Genomic DNA, 27712 nt, shown 5'->3' on the forward strand with positions numbered 1-27712 from the left:
CCCCTTTTCTTCCTGCAATCTAGGACAGCTTCAACCTCAAATTCCTCATTTCCTTCAACAAGCAGTGGAGCAGGAGTCTCAGGTTCTCGATCAGGAAGCCAGCCAGCTTTAGGTTTGCACCTTATCCCCAGGTTTCAGGTCTAGATTACCCCTCCTCTCCTTATCATTTTATTATTTGATAATAGCTTCTTGCAAGAACTGGTTGTTAGATCTCCAGAATTTCAGACGATCCTGTACTGCTGGTACCGAAGATTCTTGGGGTACATCAGGCAAGAAGGATGGGTGAAACCCATAGTTAGCAAAGAAGGGTGTTTGTTTGATAGAAGAATTTATTGAGTTATTATAGGCAAACTCCGCCAATGGCAAAAGAAATGCCCAGTCATCTTGTGCAAATGAAAAAAAACAACGCAGATATTGTTCCAGGGTCTGGTTCGCTCTCTCCGTTTGACCATTAGTCTGCGGATGGTAAGCAGATGATAAACAGTGTTTAATAGCCAAGACTTCACATAAGGATTTCCAGAATCTGGAAGTAAATTGTACCCCACAGTCTGAAGTGATGTTAACAGGAATACCGTGTAGATGTACTACTTTCTTGACAAAAGAAGAGGCAGTTTCTATAGCGGAAGGGGTACCCTTTAGGGGCACAAAGTGGGCCATCTTGGATAAACGATTCACAATTACAAAAATGGTGGTAAATCCCTCAGATGGCGTAACTCGACAATAAAGTCCATAGAGATCATGCTCCATAACTTATCAGGTACAGGAAGAGGTTCCAACAAACCCCAATTCTTAGCTCTATTGGACTTGTTCCGTAAACATGTTGTGCAAGATTTAACATAGTCCCTGCAATTTTGTACCAAATCTGGCCACCAGAAAGAGCGAAGAATTAGTTTTGAAGTTTTATGTACTCCAAAATGCCCTGATCGTGGTAGATGTAGAAAACTGCTGTCCGCAACTGTTCTGGAACAAAGATCTGTTCAACATGAAAATAGAGACCCTCTCTTAGCTGAAGGTGAAGTTCTTGAGAAGGAGGAGGATCCAGGACTGTTATCTTGATTTGAGAGATGAGATCGGTCTGTAACAAAAGAAAGTTTTTAGCAGGTAAAATGGTATCAGGTTCAGGGGACACGTCAGTATCTTGAAACATACGTGAAAGAGCATCATGCTTCCCATTCTTGGATCCGGGCCGATAGGTAATATGGAAGCATAATCTTGCAAAAAAGAGGGCCCATGTGGCCTGGTGGTGTCCTAATCTTTTTGCTGCTCTCAAATATTCAAGATTCTTGTGATCAGTGAATACAAGAATAGGGTGTGCGGCTCCTTCAAGCAGATAATGCCATTCCTCCAGGGCTGATTAAATAGCAAGTAACTCTCGATGACCAACATCATAGTTCCTTTCTGGGGCACTTAGTTTCCTGGAGAAGAAAGCGATAGGGTGAAGTAGGGATTTTGTCCCCTGTCCTTGGGACAGTATGGCTCCTACAGCGATTTCAGAGGCATCAACCTCAAGAACATAAGGTAAAGCAGGGTCTGGGTGTTTCAGAATGGGCGCAGATGTAAAAAGGCCCTTCAGCCTCTTAAATGCAGTTTGAGCTTCCGAGGTCCATGTGAAGGTTGTGCGTAGTCTTGTTAACTGAGTGATAGGGGATCTCATACCAGAAAAGTCCTTAATGAATTTCCAGTAAAAATTGGCGAACCCCACAAACCACTGCACAGAATTCTTACCAGTAGGGGCAGGCCAATCGTGTACTGCAGATACCTTCTGTGGATCCATGGCAATCCCATCTGTGCAGATAATGAGACCCAAGAACTGGATGGTGAGCTTCTCGAATTCACACTTCTCTGCTTTGGCACAGAGATGATGTTCCCTCAATCTGCTTAACACTTTCTTCACATGAACCCAATGGGACTTTAGAGAAGTAGAAAAAATTAGAATGTCATCCAAATAAACAATAGTGAACAAGTCAAGTCCCAAAACACATCATTCACAAAATGCTGGAAGGTGTCTGGTGCGTTACAGAGTCCAAAGGGCATCACCAGGTGCCCAAAACGAGACTTAAAGGCCATCTTCCATTCATCACCCTCTCTTATTCTGATCAGGTTATAAGCTCCCCTAAATCTAATTTGGAGAATACACATGCTTCTCATAGTCTCTGGAACAATTAAGGGATGAGTGGTAAGGAGTATCGATTTTTAATGGTTACTTTATTTAAGTCCTGATAGTCAATACAAGGCCGGAGTGTGTGATCCTTCTTCTCAACAAAGAACATTCCCGCTCCAGCATGAAGATGGCCGGATAACCCCTTGTTAAAATTTTCATCGATATACTTCCGCAACTCCACTAGTTTAAGTTCAGAGAGTGGGTAGATCCCGCCAAAGGGGATTTCTGCACCAGGTAAAAGTTCAATAGGACAATCGTAAGGTCTGTGAGGGGGAAGAGTGTCAGCATTCTTTTTCTTGAAAACATCTAGAAAGTCATGGTAAACAGAAGGTACAAGTTTAACAGTTTCAGAGTCCACATTGATGCAAAGGAGTGGTTCTCCAGGACTGGGTGTAGAAGGAAGACAAAATTATCTGAAATAATTGGAAGGGAAGGTCACCTCCCCCGTGGCCCAATTGATGAGAGGGTTATGTACCTTCAACCAGGGTTGCCCAAGGATAACAGGGAACAGAGGGGATGTAATGACATCCAGACATAAGAGTTCTTGGTGCCCAGAAGCTGTAAGACACAGGATAGGTTCAGTCTCTAAAGTGACAGGTCCAGATTTGATACCTGAACCATCCGCCAGGTGGACCGAGAAGCTGTTTCTTTTGGCACACAGGGGCAATTCATGCATGGCTGCAAAGGAAGAATCCACAAAACAACTACAGGCCCTAGAGTCCACAATGGCAGAAACAAAGTTTGTTGTAGCGACGTCAAGACCATTCTTGTTTGGACAGAGGAGACCTAGGAAAGCTAGCATGTGGAACCCTCCTGACATCAGTGGCGTTCTTAGGCGTGGCCGAGAAGGTGGCAGGTAATGGGGCCTTGGAACGGGCAGGCATTAGGTGAAGGTTTCTGGCTCTTTCGAACTGTCTTTCACGCAGGCAGTGGTCAATCTGTATACAGAGATTAATTAAGTCATTCAGGGAGGTAGGTGTTTCCACCCTAGAAAGCTCATCTTTGATAGCTTCAGACAGGCCGTGACGAAATTGGAAATGTAATGCTGAGTTATTCCACTCGGTATCAGCACTCCATAAACGAAAGTCTGAGACATAATCCTCCACAGGCCTTGAGCCCTGTTGTAAGTGGCTCAGCGTGGTTTCAGCAGTCTGGTGGCGGAAAGGATCAGCATACAGTTGAGCCATGGCGGTAAAAAAGGAGTTGACTGAAGCCAGGATAAGGTCATGTTGCTCCTGAAGCTGATGTGCCCAGGCCTGTGGTTCCTCCAGTAGCAGAGATATGAGGAACCCCACCTTCACTTCCTCGGTAGAAAATGTGCGAGGAAGCAAAGAAAAGTAAAGTTCATAGGCATTCTGAAAAGTTCTGAATTTTCTACGGTCCCTAGAAAAACGTTCAGGCAATGGTACTCTGGGCTCAGGAGGATAAGATAGTTCAACATGGGCACAAGTCATTGTTTGAGCAGCGGAATCCTTGACTCTTGAATACTCAGAGGTGGAGGCCAAGCTGGAAGCAAGCTGCAGTTGGTTATAAATCTGAGCAAAGTCCATATGCAACCCTTGCACTACATGAGAAAGTGCAGTAACAGTCCGGCAGAGGGTTGACAGCAGAGAGACCTCCCTTTCAGACTCCATCATTGGCTGACAGGTACTGTCACGTACCTGAAGGGAGACTGAAATGACGAGGTTGGCCACTCTTGTATCTCCAGCCCAGGTCCCACTGAGGGTGGAACAGAAGGAGCCGAGGGACAGGAGGAACATGAGTGCCTGCAGATGAAGACCCGGAAGCTTGTAGCAGGAAGCCACAGCTGGCCGCAGGACTGTAGTCACTCGGATGGAAGTGTTGAGCCAAGCAGGGAACAGGAGTGAGGTCACAAGGATAGCCGGGTTCGGTAGCAGACGGGCAGCAGGGTATCAAGGCATCAGGCAGAAGCAAGGTCAAATGGGAAGCCGGGATCAGGAGCCAGTAATCAAGTATAGCAGACTCCAGAAGCAGGGTCAAATGGGAAGCCAGGATCAGGAGCCAGTGATCAAGTATAGCAGTGTCCAGAGGCAGGGTCAAGGAAAGCCAAGTTCAGCAACGGGTATCAAACAGGATAATCACAGGATTCAAGGTATCAGGAGCACAGCTGAAGACCAGTCAGCACTGATCGGTGGTTAGGGCACCCTTTAGGTAGGCCGTCTGGCGCCAATTGGCACTAGGGACGCGCTCCTGCCCATACACGCCGTCAGCATAAACGTCTATGGGCATTTGCAGTCGCCCGTGAGCGCCAGACGTTTTTCAATGGTTTCCTTACACCCCCCCTCCCACTGCCCCCAGTCAGTCATATAGGAAATATTTTCATATTTATATAGTGTCATTTTTCCTTGAATATCTCGATGAAGTATCTAGCCATATAGTGGCAGCCTTGGGATTATCAAAAAAAATTGTTTAATCTCTAGCTACAATCCTTAGCTTCGCTGGATACAACATCGCGTAGGTCAGTTGCAGATTGCGAAGTCGCTTTTGACCTTTAAATATTGAGCTCTCATTTTCTGCACTTCCACCGAGTAATATGGATAAAATGAGATTTTGGATGCATTTATTTCCACATTGCCATTTATTTGGGCGATAGCCGGAATTTAATCTCTGTCTCTATAATGCAGCATTTTATTAGTAATAGGTCGGGGGAATTTTCCCGGAGTAGGTGATCTAAACAGGATCCTGTGTGCTCCGTCAATGGAAAAAAAGGGAGAAAAATAATTTTTTTAGCAGCCATTTCTCCATAAATTCTACAATGTTTTTCCCTTCTGTACGCTTTGGGAGGACGATCAATCTTAGGTTCAATAAGTTTTTATTATTTTGTTAAGGTAACATAGATATATAGAAAACAAAAGCTGGTCCAGACACCATACAGAGGTGTGCCTGTCCAGTTGGATAAAATCTGTTAACATATACATAATGCATTCCAATATTCCAATATATAAACATAATGATTAGAAAAGGCATGAGTTTAGTGGGGATGACCTATAATGTGCCACCACATGGAAAATCGCCTGCCCTATCGGCCCGGGCGCCCCTTTGGGAACCTGCTGCGTCCATGGGCCTCGAGAGCAGGCATCCTCGGGTTACTAGTTAACAAATCAGGATATAGGTCTAATATGCCTGTAGATGTCTCAACCCTCCGCGACAATCACAGAGGCATCAGAACATATGAAATCAAATGGAACGTCAAACTTCTTTTGAGTTAAGAGATAATGTAAGGTAGAAGTAATAGAGGGAAAAGAAAGGAAGGGAAGAAGAGATAGAATTGGGGAGTAGGGGAGAGAGGAAAGATAGAAAAAGAGAGATAGGAGGATGGGGAATCAGACAGCGGGTCCCGCCCACTAAGCATTGAAACCATCTCATGAGGGTCTATGTAGAATTGAGAGACATCTATGGCCCCGGTGTATTTGTTGATGTGAGTCTTTCAATTTGTCTGAAGTAGAGTAATGCCTCCAGATACTCCAGATGAAAGAGAACTTAGCTTCTTTTTCAGTGGATTTCGCCTGCATCTCCTCCAGCAACATGAGGTCGTTGATCTCTGCTACCCATTCCGTAAGGGATGGGGGTGAGGTATTTTTCCAGTGTCTAGGAATTAAGAGTCTCCCTGCACTAAGGAAAAATTTAAGAAGGCTATGTTTCTGGGATTTGATGGAGCCAGGTAGAATAGATAGAAGTGCTAGGGTGGGGGAAGGCGTGAGTGGTTTGTCATATATTTCAGAATATATTTCAAAAATTTGTGTCCAGAATGGGCGAATCCCCACACATTCCCACCAGATGTGTTTATATGTACCCTTCTCTGCGTTGCATCTCCAACATATGTCAGAAGCTGCTGGGTACATGATCTTGAGGTTAGTTGGAGCCCGATACCACCTTGACACCAGTTTGTAATTTTTTTCTTGGATATAACTTGAAATGGATGATTTATGTGTAAAGACAAAAGCCTTACTCCACTCCGCCTCCGTTATTTCTCTTCCGAGCTCCTCTGACCATATAGCAGTGTACTTAGGGAGAGCATCAGTAGTATAATCTGTGATCATCTTGTATATCAAGGAGAGGGTATGACGGGGGGTTTCGGTGTTAGTGCATAATTGTTCATATCCAGTCAGTGATCTGTGTATTTGATTAGTTTCGTGGAGTTTCTTACAGTATGAATTTAAGTGTAAACGAGTAAGCCAGGTGACTCTAGTAGTGTCTATGTTAGGGTGTGTTACATATGTGCCGTTATCATGATGGACAAATAGTTGAGCCGTAGGCCATGAATCTCTATTGTAAATGTCTAGAGTGGCTGTAGATTTACTTTCTGGGAGGGCTGGGTTATCGAATAAGGGTGTCAGGGGACTCGGTTCTGTGGATAAAGTGTATTTCTCTATCTTACGGTACCATACCGCCAGTGCGTCTTTGGTAAGGGGGGATAAAGAATTAAGAGATTTATAAGTCTTGTTGAAGCCCCAAAGAAGAGCTCTGAGATCCACTGGGGAGAGGTCTTGTTCCACCAGTGTTGAGGCCTTGGATAAAGGATGGGGAAACCACTCCAAAATGCGAGAAAATATTGCCGAGTTATGATACAATTCAAAATCTGGTAAGCTCAGGCCTCCCTTAGCGATGGGAGAGCATAACAGTTTATGTTTCAATCTGGGGTGGCTCCCCCTCCAAACAAAGTTGATTGCCATGGATCGGAGGGCACGAAAAAATGCGGATGGAAGAGCTATCGGGAGTGTTTGGAACAAATATAATAATTTGGGGAGTATATCCATTTTTAACGCGCTCATGCGTCCGAACCACGACATCTGCAAGTCCTTCCTCTGTTCGGAAAGACGTTTCAGTTTAGTTAGAAGTGGGCTATAATTGAGGGTGTAGATTTCTGATGTATATTTTGGTATGGCAGTTCCTAGATAGGAGATGGATTTTGTCTGCCATTGAAAAGAGAAGTTAGCTTTGAGGGAGGCCAAGGTGCGCTGTGTTAGTGAGAGATCTAGTGCTTCAGTTTTAGATATATTTAATTTGTAGTTACTAAAATGGCCGAACCTGTCGATCTCAGCAAGAATTGACGGGATACTAATGTGGGGTTGGGTCACGTATAGGAGAAGATCGTCGGCATATAGAGAGAGTTTATATTGGGAGGAGATGGTCCGAATACCATGTATATTTGGGTTTGCTCTTATGGCTTGGGCAAGGTGTTCAATTACTAGAGCGAACAAGAGAGGGGATAGTGGGCAGCCCTGTCTGGTACCATTGGAAATCGTTAGTTTATCGGATTGTGTGCCGTTGACCAGAATAGTGGCTGAAGGGCAGGAGTAAAGGGACATGATGCGTGCTAGCATTCTGGGGCCTAGACCAATTTGTGTAAGGGTGGATTGTAAAAAGGACCAACTAACCCTATCAAAGGCCTTCTCTGCATCACAGGAGAGGAGGCAAGTTGGGGTGTTGCTACGATGGGCATGTGTTATTAAGTGTATGGTTTTGGTAGTATTGTCCCTAGCTTCACGGCCAGGGACAAACCCCACTTGGTCTCTATGTATAATATTGGGTAGAAAGGGCGAGAGGCGATTTGCAAGAATTTTGGTGAACAGTTTGAGGTCTACGTTTAAAAGAGAGATCGGTCTGTAATTCTGGCACAAAGAGGGGTCTTTACCTGTTTTGGGGATCACTACAATTTGGGCTTGAAGGAGAGATGAGGAGGGGGATATCTTCTCGTCTAGACTTGAAAAGGCTTTCGCCAGAAGGGGTGAGAGCAGCGAGGGGAACGTTTTATAAAAGCGGGGGGAAAATCCGTCTGGACCTGGGCTCTTGCCATTTTTAAGAAGCTTTATAGCCTGTATGAAATCATTTTCTGACAGGGCGGACTCCAGTTCCTCTGAATCGGAGGATGGGATGGTGGGGAGGGCGGTCTCTTCAATGTATGAAGAGAGGTCCTGCGAGAGGGTACTGGCAGGGGATTTAAATAGTGGTGACTGTGGAGATAAATTGTATAGTTTCGAGTAGTATTGACGGAATTCTTCAGCTATGGCTGTATTATTCATTATTTTCCCTTTAGTGGAAGAGTTAATAAATGGGATGGAACTCCTTATCTGACGAGGATGCAGCGAATTAGCTAGATGTCTCCCGCATTTGTTGGCTTGAGCGTAATGGACGAATTTCCCTTTGCTTCTAGCCACCAGTGACCTTTCCGCAAAAATTTGCAAGAGGTCTTTCCTGGCATTAATCAGTTCTAACTGTGTGGATGAGTCGAGATTGTGTTTATGTGTATCTTCCAAAGCAGCTATGGTGGCTAGAAGGCGTGTTATGTCCGCTGTACGTTCCCGTTTCAGTCTAGAACCATGTTGAATAAATTTGCCTCTAAGGACGCATTTGAGCGCTTCCCATTTCGTAAGGGGATTTGTGTCATCCTGTGCGTGGTCAGTTACGAAATGTTTAATGGTCTGTATGATGTCTTGGGTACAGACTGAGTCAAATAACAAATTATCGTTCAGTCTCCAAGAGGTTCTTGTTTTGTACGTCGGGATCTTTCCTAGGCTTAGGTGGATCGGCGCGTGGTCTGACCACAACGTAAGGCCTATGGAGGTGTCTGGTTTGTAGTCAAGTAAGGATTGGGAGACGAAGATATAGTCTAGTCTGCTATAAGATGCATGTGCAGGGGAATAGTAAGTATAGTCTTTGGTGGTAGGATGAAGAGCTCTCCATACATCCACCAAAGAGAGGTCAGAGAGAAGTTTCCGCATCCTGGTCAGAGTAGCTGGGGAGAGTGAGGACTTACCGGTGGAGGTATCGAGACGAGGTATCAGGGCTGCATTGAGGTCCCCACCCAGGATCATGTTGGTTGTGCAGAAATGTTTCAGGCGTGACATCACCGTGGATAGAAATTGTTGTTGGTCCTGGTTTGGAGAATAAATATTAATAATAGTATAGATCATGTTCATATATGACAGTTTAAGAAAGATATATCTCCCATGGGGATCAACACAGGAGTCTAACACATCTGGTGTAAATGTAATGTGGAATGCGATGGAAACCCCTTTGGACTTGGCAGATGGGTTGGTACTGTGAAATCAGGTAGGGTACTGCCTATGAAGTAATTGTGGGACGGCGTCAGTCCTAAAATGGGTTTCCTGGAGGAGGAGGATTTGCGTACGGATTTTATGAAAATGATACAGTATTTGTCTCCTTTTCTCGGGGGTATTAAAGCCCCTACAGTTTAAAGAGGCGACCTTTAGGGTTGGTTGCATTGTCATAAGAGGGGCAGAAAGGGAGAGACATTATACTGAGGGTGGGCGAGGTCCGCTGTCCCGGAAGAGGAGAGAGAAGAAGAGGGGATTATTGGGAGATATGAACGCCCTCTGGTGGAGAGCATTCGAAAGTAGAGTAAAAAAAGGGGTAGAGAAATGAAAGTAAAGAGAAAGAAGAAAAGAGCAGAGGCCTTAAGGGCCAAACTAAGGTGTTGTAATCAACCAGTCAGCTAATACCAGAATATAAGCTGAAAATCCTACGGGGGGGTATGAGGTTCACGCACGGAGTGGACCGCACCCACCGGGCAATAACATCAGTGTCATTATAATAACAGTTCGGCTCAAGGCCCGTCTCAATATATCAAGCGTTATCTAACTCTGTTGAGTGGGCACCGTAGGATAAACGCCACAGGTGCCCCCGCCTATTAATAAGAGGGAACCTTTATCCGGCTTCAACCTGAGATCAGATTCAATCTTATTTTGTGTGAGGTGCGATGGGGGGAGGGGAGGAGGGGTGGGGGGATATGATAAGGGGTAGTACAATCGAGCACCAACATATATAGTTTCCTTATTTGACAGTAACACACATCCAATAAGATTATCAAAACCTGCAAATAAAACTGAAAAGTGTTATAACGATATAAACGCTCTGAGTCCCAGCATATCTGGGCGTCGGGGCAACTCCAAGGATCCAAGTCCTATGGAAGAGGGAAGAAAACAAGGGGCAATGGTAGGCAGTCCAAAAAGAGGACTTGACAAAGTCATCCAGCCGGTGATTTGGTGGGATCGGATTTGGGACGTTTGTTCTTCCTGGACTGTTTGCGCCATCCGGCGGGAGGTTGAAATCCAGGGGTTGCTGCGTGGAGTGGCCAATCTGGCAGTGCGATTTGAGGAAGTTCAAAAGTTCCAAGGAACTTTGGTAGGTCACCCAAAGTGCGGAAAATTGCCGATTTCCCTTCATGAGATGCGGATAGACTGAACGGGAAACCCCAACGGTACTTGATATGTTTGGCTTGCAATGCACCGGTAAGGGGTTTCAGAGCCCGACGCATGTCGAGAGTCAGTTTGGAGATGTCGGGAAGTAAGAATATTTGGGTGCCGTTGAAGTAGATGGCGTCTTGCGTGCGTGCGGCTTGCATTATAGCATCTTTGATCGCGAAAAAATGAACTCTGCAAATAACGTCTCTGGGATGTTCTATGTTGGGGTTCTTGGGCCCCAAGGCTCTGTGTACCCGATCCAACTCCAGAGGGGCGTCTTTGTCTTTCTGTATTAAGTCGTTGAAAATGGCGATGACTGCAGGCGCCAGATCTTTGGTATCGATCGATTCCGGAAGGCCTCGTATGCGTATATTGTTACGTCTGGCCCTGTTCTCTTGGTCGTCTTGATGGTAAATGAATTGCTGTATTTGTAGGGTATGTTCATGAAGGATGTTTCCATGAGCCTGCAAGGTGGTGACAGTTTCTTCTACAGAGTGCTCCACATCTTCCAGTCTGTTAGTGACATCCCTGCGCAGCTCTGCAATCTCCTGTTTATAAGAGCGCTCCATCCTCTGCACGCAGGCCTCAAAGTCATGCTTGTTTGGGAGGGCTTTAATATAGGCCTCCATGTCCCAGCTATTAAATGATCTGTGTGACTCTGGGGAATGGCAGGCTGATCTGCTTGATTCATTCTCCGAATCCGCTGGGGATCTGTTGCGCTGCCTGGTTCTCACACTTGGTGTGGATCTTTGTGAGGCAGCCCCCTGCGAGGCTGCCTGTGAGCCTGAAGCGCGGGTCGGCGCCATCTTGGGTGAGGGGGGGCCCCGGTGATTCGGCTCTAAACGGGGGAAGTAGCGATCTATTTCCCCCTCTGTATGCGGTTCCTGGGGATGTTGAGAGTCTCCTCTACCCCTCCTCCCCATCACAGACCTCCGATCCGGCTTACCGAAGCTCTACGAGCCGTGAAATGTCCGGCGGGTACGGGAGCTCCAGGAAGATGCGGCCGCTCACTCCATGCGCCAAGCCACGCCCCCCAGGACGATCAATCTTAAATTATTTCTTCACAATCTATTTTTAAAATCATCAGTATGATTAGCATGTTGCTTTAACTGGAGACCCGCCGCTTTGAGATCTCTTTGCATAAGTGGCATTGTGTCCTCGATATTACCAACTCGACTCTCTACTGCTGTAGTGCGCTCTTGCACTTTTTGCATACCTTGGCGAATACTAGTGATCTCCTCATGCATCTGTTGAAAATGATTTGTCAAAAAAGATAGTGTAGCATTGCTTATTTGAACCACTTTAAACACATCTTTCAATGTTGGCTCTTCAATCTGAACTTGTTGCACATTTTGAAAATTCCCAGATAGAATTCCAGTGGAATTTTTAATAGTAGTATTATCTCCCTTATCCTGAGCCATCTCTCTTTCTTGGCCATTACCTTGTGCCTCTATATTAGTATTAACTTTGTACCGTCCAAGGTTATCCTGTTTGTCCTCTGAAAGTGCAGGGGAGGGGTTGAGTATTGTTTAGGAGAAGCAGAAGGTTCTGAAATGGAGTTATATACAAAGCCTTGAAATTTCTCTGCTGCGCCTAAAGCTGCTTCTTTCTGCCATGATCGAAGAGAAGGCGGCCCCACTCCATCTTAAGCTCCTGGGCCTAACACTGTCTCATCCATTTTATTCCTCCTCATTATCGATTATACCTGAGCTGAGTTTTTACCTCAAAAATTTGCACAAATTTCCCAAACCCCAACACAGTCCTATGTCTCTATATGCTATGTAACTGTAAATGGTTTGAATATGAATATTCACTTATTCTGTCCTTTAAATCTTGAAAATGCTGTGATGCATGGTAAATGATAAGTAAGAAATACCAAAAAGGAAAAAAAAAAAAAGGAGTTGGAGAAGAGTATCTCCACTGCAACTTCCACCTCTCCCCTTAGTTATTTTTTCATGTGCACATACAATATAGTAGTGTTATGCCCTCTGTACACACGGTCGGATTTTCCGACGGAAAATGTGTGATAGGACCTTGTTGTCGGAAATTCCAACATGTGTGGGCTCCATAACACATTTTCCATCGGAATTTCCGACACACAAAGTTTGAGAGCAGGCTATAAAATTTTCCGACAACAAAATCCGTTGTCGCAAATTCCGATCGTGTGTACACAAATCCGACGCACAAAGTGCCACGCATGCTCAGAATAAATTAAGAGACGAAAGCTATTGGCTACTGCCCCATTTATAGTCCCGACGTACGTGTTTTACGTCATCACGTTCAGAACGATCGGATTTTCCGACAACTTTGTGTGATCGTGTGTATGCAAAACAAGTTTGAGCCAACATCCGTCGGAAAAAATCCATGGATTTTGTTGTTGGACTGTCCGATCAATGTCCGACCGTGTGTACGGGGCATACGTCTGCTTATATCAAAGATTCACAAATCACAGGTTTCAAAGATATTATAAGCATATCATTTATATTCCTGGATGCATGGATGTAGAAAACAGGAGGAAATTATGTCCAGAGTGCTTACCTCCAAGCACAGCAGACCTACCACGCTAGATCTTCCAACAGAGAATGGAAATACATTTTAATCATGGATAGAAGCTGCAGCAACAATTCTTCTTCTGAACTCAGCCGTAGTCAGTGCTGCCAGTTTAACACAGTATGCATTGAAGTCCTTGTTGCTGCCTTGCATATCACGTCCAGTGAGACCCAGCAAACAGTCACCCACAAAGTTGAAATGTTCCCAGTAGAGGAGTTATCCCATAAGGAACTGTCAACCCCTTGGACTTGTAAGCTAGTGTGATGACCTTCATGAATCAGGACACTATGGTTCTATCGTTTTTCTACCCAAATCTTTGGCTCCTTTGTTATAACCAAAAAGGATCATGAACTGATGATCTGTAGTCGTAGTGCAGGATGTGGCATCAATGTAAGCTTGCAGAGTTTTTCCCAGGTCCAACGGGCTGACTGCTTGGTTGTCTTCTGAAAAAAAGTATTGGAAGAATTATCTCTTGCTCCTTGTGACACTATGAGGCCACCTTTGGAACAAAACCCAGCATTGACATAAGGACCACCCGGTCCACCAGAAAGGCTGTAAAGGGTTCTTTATCCACTTGACCTCCGGAAGATTTACCCCCCCTTCATGACCAGGCCATTTTTTGCCATGCACCACTTTGTTAGTTTAACTGAAAATTGTATGGTCGTGCAACGCTGTACCCAAAAAAATGTATGTCCTTTTTTTCTCACAAATAGAGCTTTCTTTTGGTGGTATTTGATCACCTCTGCATTTTTTATTTTTTGCACTACCATTTTGAAGAAAAAGCTATATGTTTTGCTTTCTGCTATAAAACACATCCAATAAAAAAAATTGAAAAAAATTGAAAGGCCAATATGTATTCTGCTATACCCAATAAGTGTATATTGATTGATTTGCGCAAAAGTTATAGCGTCTACAACTATGGGATGTTTTTATTTATTTTTATTTTATTTTTTACTAGTAATGGCAGCGATCAGCAACTTATAGCAGGACTGCGGACATTCGGGCACTAACTGAAACTTTTGACACTTTTTGGGGACCAGTGACACTAATACAGTGACACTACTGGGAAGCACTCATAATATGACACTATGGCTTCCTTTGCAGCAGGGTGTTCAGATAAGAGAACTCCTTTCTTTGAACCACAGAGTGGCATTTTGGTGGGAACAAAGCGAGTCCCCAGATGCTTGAGGAACCTCCAAAAGTGCCTTTATCTGATCGTGCTTAGGACCCAGTGATCACAATTTTGTTCGCCCACACCTGCTAAAACTTGTGTAGCCTGGTACCTACCCAGCAGACATGGGTGAGGACACCATCAAAAGGATTTTTGAGACCCCTGCTTCGAAGCTGAGGCCGCTCTCTTGGACCTTTGCACTGCCCCGGAAGTATTCAGGGTCTCTGATATTCTTTACCTGGTCTGTAAACTCTTGAATCATTGCCCCTGGCTTTCCCAGAACCCCTGAAGGCAGCAGCCTTCTGTTGTGGCAGTCTCCTATCCTGCGGGATAAAACCAGATTTTCCACCTGTAGCTATTGTTGTGACCGAATGCAATTTATTCCCAAAAAGAGACTGGCCTTCAAACTAGATTTTGCACCACCCTTGTTTCTATGATGGATCCACCAGCCAAAATCACAGAGTTTGCCTTCCCATGACCGCATTTAGCATCACATGAGAAAGGGACTTAACAATGTCAATAGATGCCTCCGGCATAAAACTGTCCTTTTCAAATTATTATAAGAGGCTAGGATCTTTGATTTATCCATATTCTTCAATATCGCTGTTTTGGATTTGTCAATCCACACTTCGAGATCCTTAGAGATAGTAGCTAAGGCTATGGATGATGTTCATTCCCTTTCCACCGTTGCATCAATCTTTTAGTCTAAGTTGTCCGTTCTGTCTAAGAAAACTTTAAAAGTAACTGCATCATCCAGCGGTAGCATTACATGCCTGGCTAGGCGATTTAAGGCTGCATCACCTCTAGATATTTGAAATCCTCCTTACGAAAGGCATTAAGCTTAGCAAAGCGGGTTTTGAAGGAAAACCTGTCTCTTCTTCCCCTACCCTGAAAATGTGTCTTCCCTGTTAAAATCAGTATAATATCTTCAACATATACTTATTTTTATAGTCCTCCCACCATTATTGCTTAAAATTAGAATGCAACAATTTTATGTCTTCACAAGTTCAATAAACTCTTTTTTCCAAACGGACAATTGAAAGGGAAAAAAAAACATGATTCATTCCCATACTCTATGTCACGAGGAGTCTCTATTACAATCCACAAGGACTTATCTCATCAAATATTGCAAATATGGAAAGGTAAAGATGGTAGGTCCTTGATAGTAAGGATCTTACTATATGGAAAGACTTTTACAATTATTAATTTTTACTTACCAAACTATGAACAAATTAAAAATGGAATAAAAGCCTTTGTGGATGCAATGGATAAATCAATAGACACAACAGTAACTCACTGATATAGGAATAATAAGCAATTAATATAATTTAAGCAGTTATTAGAAAAGCATCAAATGGTGGATATTTGTAGGGTGCAACATCAAGCAGAAAAAAACTTCATATTACTCAAATATACATAACACATATCATAGAATAGACTATTTTTTTATTGATCAAACAGGGTTAATGATGACTCCAATTGCCCATATTGGAAATTTTCTTTGGTCAGACCATGCCTTATTATATATGGAATTAAAGATACTTGACTATAAGAAACCATTAGGGATATGGAGGTTAAATGATAACCTGATTGAGGATAAAAAATGCGAAATGGATATCCGACAGGCAAAAGAAGAATTTCTGCAGATTCATGAGAACGACGAAACAGCAATCCCCACACAATGGGAAACATTAAAATGTGTATTATGGGGACTGTTCATCAAACATGGAGCAAGATTAAAAAAAGAAAAAGAGCATAAAATTACACAATTATTTGGAGAAATCTCAGGATTGGAAAGAATAAACAAAATCTTAAACCAATGTATAAAATAACGCTAAATGATAAACGTATTGAATTACAAAAACTGTTTGATGAACAGTCCTTACGACTAATGCCGCGTACACACGGTCGGACTTTCCGGCATACTTGGTCCGGCGGACCAGAGTGTGCCGGACAATCCGCCCGTGTGTAGGCACCGGCGGACTTTTCCGGCGGACTTTTTCCCAAAAGCCCGCCGGACCTAGATTTGAAGAAAGTTCTAAATCTTTCCGCCGGACTCAGTTTCGGGCGGAAAGTCCGCTCGTGTGTGTGCTGGTCCGACGGAAAGCCCGCTCGTGTGTAGGCTGGTCCGACGGACCAGATACAACACGAGGGCAGGGTATTGCATCTCATGCTCGCTGCAATAGGAAAAACACATTTTCCTATTGCGGCGAGCGCGGGGCATACCAGGCCCTTAGGTCTGGTATGGATTATAAAGGGAAGCCCCTACGCCGAAAAAAACGGCGTGGGGTCCCCCCTAAAATCCATACCAGACCCCGATCCGAGCACGCAGCCTGGCCGGTCAGGAAAGGGGGTGGGGACGAGCGAGCGCCCCCCCCCCTCCTGAACCGTACCAGGCCGCATGCCCTCAACATGGGGGTGGGTGCTTTGGGGGAGGGGGGCGCCCTGCGCCCCCCCCCCCCAAAGCACCTTGTCCCCATGTTGATGAGGACAAGGGCCTCTTCCCGACAACCCTGGCCGTTGGTTGTCGGGGTCTGCGGGCGGGGGCTTATCGGAATCTGGGAGCCCCCTTTAATAAGGGGGCCCCCAGATCCCGGCCCCCCACCCTATGTAAATGAGTATGGGGTACATGGTACCCCTACCCATTTACCTAGGAAAAAAGTGTAAGTAATAAAACACACTACACAGGTTTTTAAAATATTTTATTAAACAGCTCCGGGGGGGGGGGGATCTTCCTCCGGCTTCGGGGGTCTTCTTCCGGCTTCGGGGGTCCCTCCGCTTCATCTTCTCCCAGCGTCCGGTTGGTTCTTCTCCGCTCTCTTCTCCCGGTGTTCCTGTTCTTCGGCCGGCTCCTCTGCTGTCTTCAATTAGCTCTCTTGCCAGCAGAGGTCCGGACTTCTGGGCTTCTGGGCTTCTGGGCTTCTGGGCTTCTCTTCCCCAGATGTTGACACGACGCTCTCTCCTGCTGGACTGCTCTCCGAGGGCTGCGTTGTGACTTATATAGGTGGAGACCCCGCCCCCTTTTGATGTCACAGTCCCTGGGCATGCTGGGACTGTGACGTTTTAGGGGGCGTGGTCAACATCACCCAGTGACCACGCCCCCTAAAACGTCACAGTCCCAGCATGCCCAGGGACTGTGACATCAAAAGGGGGCGGGGTCTCCACCTATATAAGTCACAACGCAGCCGTCGGAGAGCAGTCCAGCAGGAGAGAGCGTCGTGTCAACATCTGGGGAAGAGAAGCCCAGAAGCCCAGAAGCCCAGAAGCCCAGAAGTCCGGACCTCTGCTGGCAAGAGAGCTAATTGAAGACAGCAGAGGAGCCGGCCGAAGAACAGGAACACCGGGAGAAGAGAGCGGAGAAGAACCAACCGGACGCCGGGAGAAGATGAAGCGGAGGGACCCCCGAAGCCGGAAGAAGACCCCCGAAGCCGGAGGAAGATCCCCCCCCCCGGAGCTGTTTAATAAAATATTTTAAAAACCTGTGTAGTGTGTTTTATTACTTACACTTTTTTCCTAGGTAAATGGGTAGGGGTACCATGTACCCCATACTCATTTACATAGGGTGGGGGGCCGGGATCTGGGGGCCCCCTTATTAAAGGGGGCTCCCAGATTCCGATAAGCCCCCGCCCGCAGACCCCGACAACCAACGGCCAGGGTTGTCGGGAAGAGGCCCTTGTCCTCATCAACATGGGGACAAGGTGCTTTGGGGGGGGGGGCGCAGGGCGCCCCCCTCCCCCAAAGCACCCACCCCCATGTTGAGGGCATGCGGCCTGGTACGGTTCAGGAGGGGGGGGGGGCGCTCGCTCGTCCCCACCCCCTTTCCTGACCGGCCAGGCTGCGTGCTCGGATCGGGGTCTGGTATGGATTTTAGGGGGACCCCACGCCGTTTTTTCGGCGTAGCGGGGTTCCCCTTTATAATCCATACCAGACCTAAGGGCCTGGTATGCCCCGCGACGGGGCTAGTAAGGTGTCAATCTCGCCGATAAAAGCGGCAAGATTGACATCCTTTTCTAGTCCCGTCGCACCTGAGTCACGTTCAAAATGAACGGACTTGTCCGTGTGTGGGCAAGTCCGTTCATTCTGAAAGTCCGCCGGAACTCCGGCGAAAGTCCGTCGGAAAGACGGGCGGACTTAGCCCGCCGGAAAGTCCCGGCGTGTGTGGGCAAGTCCGTCCGTTTTAAAGTCCGGCGCACCTGGCGGACAAAGTCCGTCGGAAAGTGTGCCGGACCAAGTAGGATAGAAAGTCCGCTCGTGTGTACGCGGCATAAGGGATAAAAATAGAGCCCGGTTTTATCAATATGGGAACAAAATCGGAAAAATGTTAGCTAGATTAATAAAACAACAACAACCCATAACCTCCATAGTAAAAATTTTGAAAACTTCAGGAGAAATAACATATGATCCTAGAGAAACCACCAAAACATTTTACTCATATTATTCTAAATTATATAATATAAAGGTACAACAAGTAAACAAGGAAGGGGAAAAAATATAGAAGAAATACGTCAATATATTAATGAAGGAAAACCTGTTGTATGTGTAGCCTGTAGTCCCTGACCCCTAAAGGCCTAATGGTGACCTCCAGAGTCAGGGAGAGCTGACATCCTTCCTCGAAATGTGGGTTATTAGGCATGGGGGGTTTAATGCAAGTTGGAAACTTGGGCGCCAGTCACTTTTTGAATGCAAGAAAAATAGATTTATTGTCTCTTAAACAGAACTTGTGGAGAGAGGGTTAGGGCCAGGACACCTTTAGGCAGATGCAATAGCAATTGGCAGACCCCGAGGCAAAAATAATAGGCAGACAGCTATACAAGGGGAGGGCATTTAAGCTGGATGCAGCAACTGTAATTGTAGAACTCCTATGACTGAATGAACTGAACTTTCAACAGTCAATAGAGATCTATACACGTAAACTCACAGTAACCCATTACAGAGCTTCTCTCACATCTCACAGTATCTTACTGTAGATCTTCACTCGCTGAGCTCCCAGTCTCTCACTAGACTTTAAGGTCCCAGCCGTCACTGGATCATGAGCTCTTTCACAGCTAACCCACTGTATACTCCACAAGCTTCACCCCTGCTAACCTGCTGGGTCCCTGGCTTGACACTCTGCTGAAGCTTTCCCACTTTTTCACCATCCCCGGTTGGTGAAAAGGCTGCTCTGGTACTTCCATACACTGGCTTCTGTTAACAGTAGTGGTTGTCCCTTGGTGGCGACTGCTTCCCCTTTACCTCTGGCCTTGATCCTCACTTGCACCCCTGGCAACTAGGGTGGTCTATCCTTATGGCAACTGTTTCTCCCTCACCGCTGGCAACAATTCGGTTCCCCTTCTGGCAGAACCTCTGCAACTTGGTTGGGCTTCTGGCCTGAAACCCTAACCCCACGCTGCTTCTCTCAAACCTGGATAGGCCTCAGACAGCCTAGCAGCTAAGTGCTTCCGGGATAGGCCTCTGGCTTCTGGCCTAGCAACCCGGAGCCTTGTAACACACGGCCACCCGGACAGCCATCCAGGTGGCACAGAACCCCAATCACCTGACTCCTACTGAATAAATAGGCTCTACCAGCAGGCCAAGGGGCCAAAGAAACCCCTGCCAATTGGCTGAGACAACCCAGCCACTCCTAGTCTGAATTCACTATGCCCTTGTCATTCTAATGCCACAAGCAACAATGCTAAATAGTGACAAAAGAGAGAGGTGCATCAAATCCAGAGTTAGAGAAAAGTCAGTGGATCCCCCTAACAATTAGCCAGGCTAGTTATCACCTAGCAAACTAAATTTGTTAACGACCCTGCCTACCAACAAGGGTGCTACATCTACTTGTTTCCATTCATCTTCAATTATATTCTCTATCTCTCCCATGAAGGGAAAGCACAAGTCTTTCTTGATGTGTTTAAAATATCTCTCACAACAGGGCCTCTCTGATCTCCTTTAGGAATGGCTGGAAAAGAGTGAATTCAAAACCATTGAAAGGGTATCTTCCTCAATAGAGGACAAAGTGCCAGAGGCTGATGATCTAGCTGCCTCCTGGGAATCTCCAGCCTCAGTAATTTAACTGAAGAGCAACAACTTGAGATGTGGAAGCGGACTGCTCGGGCCAGGGCTTAACTTGATCAGTGAAAGACCGTAACTTGTCTTGAAACACTTGTTTTATGGTAGACACCATTTCTCTATTGTCCGATTCCCTGTCACTGGTTGCTTCTCTAAATACAGGCTTTGCAGGCCAATTTGCCTGAAAGCTTGACATTACGATAGGTCTAGCACATTCCTGGTATGGGCTGCTGATGGAAATGAGCCTCCCTGTAGCTTGAGCCTGGAGAGTTCCAATGTCATACCCTGAAAAAGAGTGTCTGTCCCTAGACCATGACACCTACTATCTCTGAAATGGGAACTATGGCCTCTTCCAGCATGCTGCATGTCTCCCATTAAGCGAGGAGAGTGATGTTTTGAGCTTGTAAATAGAAAGAAGAATTCCATTAATTAAAATCAGGCTTTCCATCAATAAATAAAGCAATCGACTATAGGTGCATTCCCCCACCTTCTCAGCAATCGCTGGTATTTATCTGTGGTTTGCATTATATAAGATGAAAGAAGAAACAATGATAAGGGAAAGATATAAACATCCAGCAGCATGAGAGCACTCAGCAGCAAGAGAAATCCACCTAACACTTTAAATACCCGAGGCACACTTTCAACAGAATAGCAGTAACACAGCTAGGGGAGAAGGAACCTATTCCCAGCAGGGTAACGCTGAAATCACCAGCTTGCCTGTTTAAATTCGGTGGCCAAAATAAGCCACCATTTATTTATTTATTACAGTATCTTTTTGTTTATATTCATCTGCCAGCCTGCAATCTTTGACTGACAGCTGAATGTGCCAGGCAAGGTTGAGTCACCGGTTGACAGGATGCCAAAGCATCTCCATAGACACACTGCAGAGGTTTCCCACATATTCTTTGCCCTTCTGGTCAAATGTTCTTAGCCTATAGTGCTGGGCTATTTTCTTTATGGTGAATGTTCTTTAACTCTTTTTTTCTTAAAGAGGAGTTGCAGTCTGTAAAAAAAAAATAAAAGTCAGCAGCTAAAAATACTGTAGCTCTGCAAAGCAATAGTACCTGCATTTTCTAGGTTGAAATGGTGTTGCATAATGTGAGAACTGTTTGACTATACCTCTTGCAGGGTTATTTGTGCTTGTGTTATATAACAAGATTGTATGCTTGAGATGTGAACTGTAACATATGTATTTGTGCTTTGTTATCTAATAAACATCCTTGATTTAAAAAAAAAATACTGTAGCTGCTGGCTTTTAATATAAAATATACTTACCTTTCCAGGGATCTCATGATGTCGACAACCCTAGCAGAGTCGTCAATCGACTTCGGGTGCAGGTGCCAGCATCTGTAGTAAGGGAAGAAGGAAGTAAAGCCTTGCGGTTTCACAGCCTGTCTCCTAATGAGCATGCGTGAGTCGCGCTGAGCTTTCTGAATGGTCCCGAGGTCTTCTGGGACCTCTGTGTGTCCCAGAAGGCAGCGGGGGGGAAGGAGGGTGGGCCGGAAATGTCGTAGATCACTGTGTGGCAATCTTACCTGGACGTGGGAGTGGGTACCTGTCAAAACCAGGTACCCATCCCCCCAAAAAGTAACAAATGTGGGTGGAGCTTCCCCATTTGTGTGGAGCTCCACTTTAATGGCTGTTTTATTTTCAAATTAAATAATAAGAGAATGTTACTTGAATATTGCTCATGACCTCGCTTGTTTTGTTGGGTCCTGCAATTTTCTAATATTGTGATATATTTTGAAATGTTTGTCATTGGTCTCTGTATTTTCTGTGAGTTGACTTAAAATAAAGTATTGAAATTAAAAAAAATAAATAAATATAAGAGAATGTTGCATTTGCCCAGCAAAAGGCATCACATTGAAAACGGACAGTACATTACACACATATTACAAATATTACGGGTCTTTTCGTTAGTTTTGCACAAATGATGAGACATTCACAATGGTAATTTTTTATACAAACAACTCCAAACAATTGTTCTGGGCTGTTTATGGACTAATACCTGCTTTTCCCTCTCATTTAAGATAGCACTGGCTTATTGAGTAAAATTTCAGTAACTTTAATTTTTCTACTATTGGGATAGTGCAAAAAAAGAAAACCTATACCAGGAAATGTATGTATTATTATCTTTCCACATGGTATTTAAAAAAAAAAACTATGTGGAAATAATTTCAATAATCCATGTAAATTTTTTTCAAAAACCTGTTTACCTGTATAGTTTAAAATTATATGGCACAAAGAGCCGGCCCAGCACTGTTCACTAATTGCACAGTCCTTGTTCAGGCAATACCTGTTATGGGGTGACAACACTCTGTTGTTGTCTCCTAATTGTTCCCTCAATTGTCATCATGTCCCAGCAGAAACTACAAGTAGCTATGTTAACACACATTGTACAGGCATAGTCCACAGATGTCACCGTCAGGAAGCCGGCCCTGAGAAATTACACGCAGCAGTTTTTGGAGTGCATGTGTGTAGACTTGAAAAGAGGCTGCATGAGATCAGAAGCACTGAAATGTAGCAAAGGATGAAAATAATGAAAACAGTATTTTATTTTACAAAAATACCAAATATTTATGATATGCCAAATATCCTTCAATCAAGCTTTGTATGAAATGTATGATCTTTAAAATATGCTCACTTGTTCTCCCTGACAATTCTGACATCAGAACAGAGTGGGAGTCAGTGGAAGAAACAACTGACTGCTGGAACAAAGAAGTCAAAAGCCTGAAAGTCTTGGTTTCTGACAAAGGCTTTGCATTAGATAGCAATGATTGGCGTGTTGTGTTAATAAGGTATTTACTTTCTTCTTAGCAGCAAGACCTTTTATTACCACTTTCATTTAAGTGACGGTGTCACTTTAAAGCTTAATTCCATTTTTGTTGACAAAAAAAACAATACCCTTTGGGTGATCTATATACATTGCAAGGATTTTAACAAATTTTGTTGCAGTGTTCTACCTGTTTCTGTGGTTTACAAAACGCCATATGTTCAACTATGTCCTTGGAAGGGTGATTCATAAAAGGGAGTGTCTGCATACCTGTAGAAGTAATTAACCCTTAGGGAGCCCCTCACCAAAAATATTATTATTGTTATACAGGTTTTATATAGCGCCAACAGTTTGCGCAGCGTTTAACAAAATAAAGGCAGACATTACAGTTATGCCGCGTACACACGATCGGAATTTTGGTCGGAAATAGCTATGATGGTTTTTCCGACGGGATTCCGCTCAAGTTTGTCTTGCGTACACACGGTAACACCAAATTCCGACCGTCAAGAACGCGGTGACGTACAACACGTACGACGGGACTAGAAAAAGGAAGTTCAATAGCCAGTGCACCACCCTCTGGGCTCCTTCCGCTAATCTCGTGTTAGTAGAAGTTTGGTGAGAGACGATTCGCGCTTTTCAGACTTGTGCTTTTTCACATCGTTTTACTACTGTCCAGTTTGTGCTTGTGGGTTTGTATCTGTTTTTCAGTGCGTGTAGTCAGTTCGTATCTGTTTTTCAGTGCGTTCTTGTCCGCTCGTTAATGATTTTCAGCTCGCTCTTCACAGGCCTTGCTGTTCTTCAGTGAGTTCTCTTTAGTTCATTCTGACCAGCCGACCATTTTGAAGCCATGTTGCAGTTACGTACTCGTCGTAGAGTTTGTGCTGTGCAGGGGCTTGGTGTTGGGGTTCTTACTTTGACCCAAGCCCAGTCCATGAACAGGGTGGGGAGGAGTTCACTGACCAAGAATTGGTTACTCCAGCGTGACCAATTCTCTCATATGCCTTTGCTGCGTGAGATCCAGGAGAATAACCCTGATGATTTCAGGAATTTTCTCCGGATGAGGGACCCCCTTTTTCACCGTTTGTTGGCTTTGCTGTCCCCTTATATTATGAAGCAGGACACCTGCATGCGGCAAGCTATCACTCCTGAGCAGAGGCTAGTTGCCACGTTGTGGTACTTGGCGATGGGGAGAAGTCTACGGGACCTCAAGCTCTCTACAGGCATCTCCCCCTAGGCTCTGGGGATCATTATTCCAGAGACCCGTTCTGCCATCATTCAGGTCCTGCAGAAGGCCAATATTAAGGTAAGTTTTCTCCTTTAACATCACATTATATGTATTTAATGTTTGAAAATATATTGTATTGTATTCTTTCATCATTCCATAATTACCCTCATTGTAATATGCTGTGAATGTCCTCTTTATCCTCTTGCATGCTGTAATCTTTTAATGCTCCTTTTTTGTCCTTCATGCAAATTTACCTTCACTAACCTCCCCAGCGTGCTATCCTGGGCCCATATACACCTAGCCTAGACACTTAACAATGTATTTTGTCAGCTCCATTGTTGTGCTTTACCCTAAACACCCCCTAAAATGTGTCCAAATGTTATTGTTGTCCTTAAATTCAGGCAGAGTGTCAGAGGCTTTTTGTTGGCTCCCAAACTAATTTAGAACCCCCCCTAAAATTTTTACAATGGGCCATCAGAGGGGGTGAGGAATCTGATAAGTGGACCTTATACTTTTGTCTTTAAATACTCCTTAAAATAAATGTTATACTGATGTTGGCCAAGAATGTTTGTGTCTAATCTGCTTGCAATGTTTATGTGTAAAATTACTAAGTTTTTTTTTTGTTTGACTCCACAGTTTCCTTCAACGCCACAGGAACGGCAGACTGTGGCCTCCCAGTTTGCTCATCGTTGTGACTTTCCCAACTGCGGAGGGGCAATCGATGGGAAACACATCCACATCGTCCCACCACCCCATTCAGGGTCATACTATTTTAACTATAAGGGGTTTCATAGTATCGTGTTGATGGCGGTGGTGTCGGCGAAATATCAGTTTCTCTATGTGGACGTGGGGAAAAATGGCCGGATGTCGGATGGTGGAGTCTTTGCCCAGACCAAGTTCTATGGATGTCTCCAGAGTGGTGGCTTGGGATTGCCACCTGCAGAAGAGAACGTGGAAGGACTCTCATTTCTTTTTATCGCTGATGAAGCATTTGATCTGGGTGATCACATGATGAGGCCATTCCCCCAGAGGACCCTCACCCCAGAGAAGAGGGTTTTTAATTACCGGCTGGCCAGAGCCAGAAGAGTCGTGGAGGCTACCTTCGGGATAATAGTCAGCCTGTTTTGCTTATTTCTAACAGCAATTAACATGGCATAGTACAAACTTAACCACATTGTTTTATCCTGTTGCATACTGCACAACTTTTTCAAGCAAAATGCACCTGGTTATGTTGCCACAGTTGGGCCTGAGGCCGGACTTCATGAGAATCCAATGACGGCCCTGGAAGCTGGCCGTCCTGGCTTGCCCCCCCAAAGCACCCGTGAAGTGTGTGAAAAATATGTGGAATATTTTACGGGTAGGGGGGCCGTTGCTATGCCAGCTAATTTTTAAATATTTGCAAAATTTAAAAAAATGATATGATAAAACCTTGATTTGGATTTACTGCTTGTGTTTCTTTTCTCTGTCTCCTAGGTTCTCCTAGTGCACTTGTAGTGCCAAGTGGATACAATGACCCATTATCACTGTAAACACCAACTTAATACAAAACGTGTTATTGAGCATTGAAAGAAGCCACACATTGTTGAGTATAAAGCCTTTTACTCTGTGCACATTCACATGTGCGTTGTAAAACATTTTGTGGTAAAAAAGTTTTACCTTGAAATTTTTGAAAAAGTACAGAAACAGGCATGTTTTCAAACATAACATACATAACTCTGGAACTTATTGCAAAATTGCAAAAATGAAGGCAATATCAGACATTATAGTGTGAAAAATGTCTTGATCTTGCCTTCATCAGATGGGGTGAAGTCACCCCTGTAAAAGCCAAAGTTAGAAGATGCACACAAATTGGGAGTCAAAATGGGCATTTCCTTTCTGATCCCATACCTAATGTCAACATGTGCTATCTCCCATCATGGACGTGTTTTGGGGGTGCAACCATTCCTCTCACCTACTAGAGTTGGGAGGAAGGGGTTGCACCCACAAAACGCGTACATTGAAATCCCCTGATGGCAGATAGCACATGTTGACACAGTGGGGTTGATTTATTAAAACTGGAGCACTCAGAAACTGGTGCAGCTGTGCATGGTAGCCAATCAGTTTCTAACTTCAGCTTGCTCAATTAAGCTTTGGCAATAAAACCTGGAAAATGATTGGTTTCTATGTAGAGCCGCACCAAATTTTCCACTCTGCAGTTTTAGTAAATGACCCCCACTGTGTGTATCTTCCAAATGTGGCTTTTAAACTTTATTAAAACTTTAGATAAATTAAAAAAAAAAAAATTGTAATCTTTTTTGGATTTAGATTCTCCCTAGTACATCAATCACGTTCTTCAGTCTTTGTTCAGTCTCCTTGGTTTTTTCGTTGATAAGGTCTAAATCCCGACTACACCACATTATGTCCTTTATAAGCCGTTGTGCACTGTCACTGGTGAAATGAGTGCCACAACCTGCACATCACCTAAAATAAAAATACACACCATGTATTATAAATATGCAGGCATAAATCTATTACCTGAATCTGTGGTGTCAGACACTCACCTGTTGTGGTGACAATCTCAACCACCTCTCCTTCCCCAACATCCTCAGATTGTGGTGTCCTCTGTTCCCCTTCTTTTGGAGGTGAGAGGTTCCAGTTGTCCTCCGACGTCCTGAGTCTTTTCTCCCCTTTGAGAATGAAACAAAAGGTATATTTAGCACACAGATATTTTTGGCCAGAAATATAAATGTGAAACATTGCTTGGAAGTGAGGTAAAATTGTCTGGGCAGAGTTCCAAGTTGAAGACATGATTAATTCCCTTAACCAAGCTGGAATACTTTCCTTTTTTGGACACGTTTCAGACATGTAGACACCCTAAGTATCCACTGGAGTACCTGTGTGGGACACTTTAAAAAGTTTGTTCTTGTGTCCCACACTAGTGCTCCTGAGTCTAGATGTGTAAACAGCTGCTGAGTGTCCTCTCCTTATATTACACTGAATCAAGTTTGCAATTCATTCTAGTTATAAACGCATCTAGACAACAATGTCCTAAACTTCTTTTAATACAAATTAGCATGACCAAATGTAGTTAACCCTGTATCTGCCTAAAACATCGTATTTAGTTGGCAAACAAACAATGTTTCTTACGACCGATTACTGTGTCCACAAACATGAAAGTAGCCATTTTAAACTGTACAACAGTAAAGAAAAGCACATGGAGCAGCATGCAAGTAATAATAATAATAGGAACACACGACAAGTACTTACTTTTTAGAAGCACTTTCTTGATCCTTCTGTACTGATCCTGCTCCCTCAATTTGAGGTCTGACCAGCGTTTCCTCAATTGCTCCTTGGATCGTCGTACCCCAAAATTCCGGCGCAGACTCTTCACAACTTTAGTCATTATCTTGGCCTTTCTCACATTTGGGTTTAGCTACGGTCCATACTTCCCATCATAGTCGGCCATCTTCAATATGTCCACCATCTCCACCATCTCACCAAAGGACATATTGGAGGCCTTAAATCTTCTCCTCCTGGATCGGGACGTTTCTTGCTCCGGGCTTTCCTCCTCCTCGTTACT

At 44.5% G+C, this 27712-nt stretch overlaps 1 protein-coding gene across 3 annotated transcripts in view; it reads right to left on the reverse strand.

Annotated features, from left to right (window-relative positions):
- LTC4S (leukotriene C4 synthase) overlaps positions 1–27712 on the reverse strand; it is a 305490-nt gene that overhangs the window by 126559 nt on the left and 151219 nt on the right. Inside the window, exon 1 of one of the 3 annotated variants that reach the window (XM_073621050.1) lies at positions 12925–13053. The exons of the other annotated variants lie outside the window; for them this stretch is intronic. The gene's annotated coding sequence lies outside the window, so the exon portion shown is untranslated. Of the gene's footprint in view, positions 1–12924; positions 13054–27712 lie in introns of those variants that run through there. 3 annotated transcript variants of the gene reach the window in all.

This window comes from Aquarana catesbeiana, linkage group LG03, assembly GCF_042186555.1.
Source record: "Aquarana catesbeiana isolate 2022-GZ linkage group LG03, ASM4218655v1, whole genome shotgun sequence".
NCBI lineage: Eukaryota > Metazoa > Chordata > Amphibia > Anura > Ranidae > Aquarana > Aquarana catesbeiana.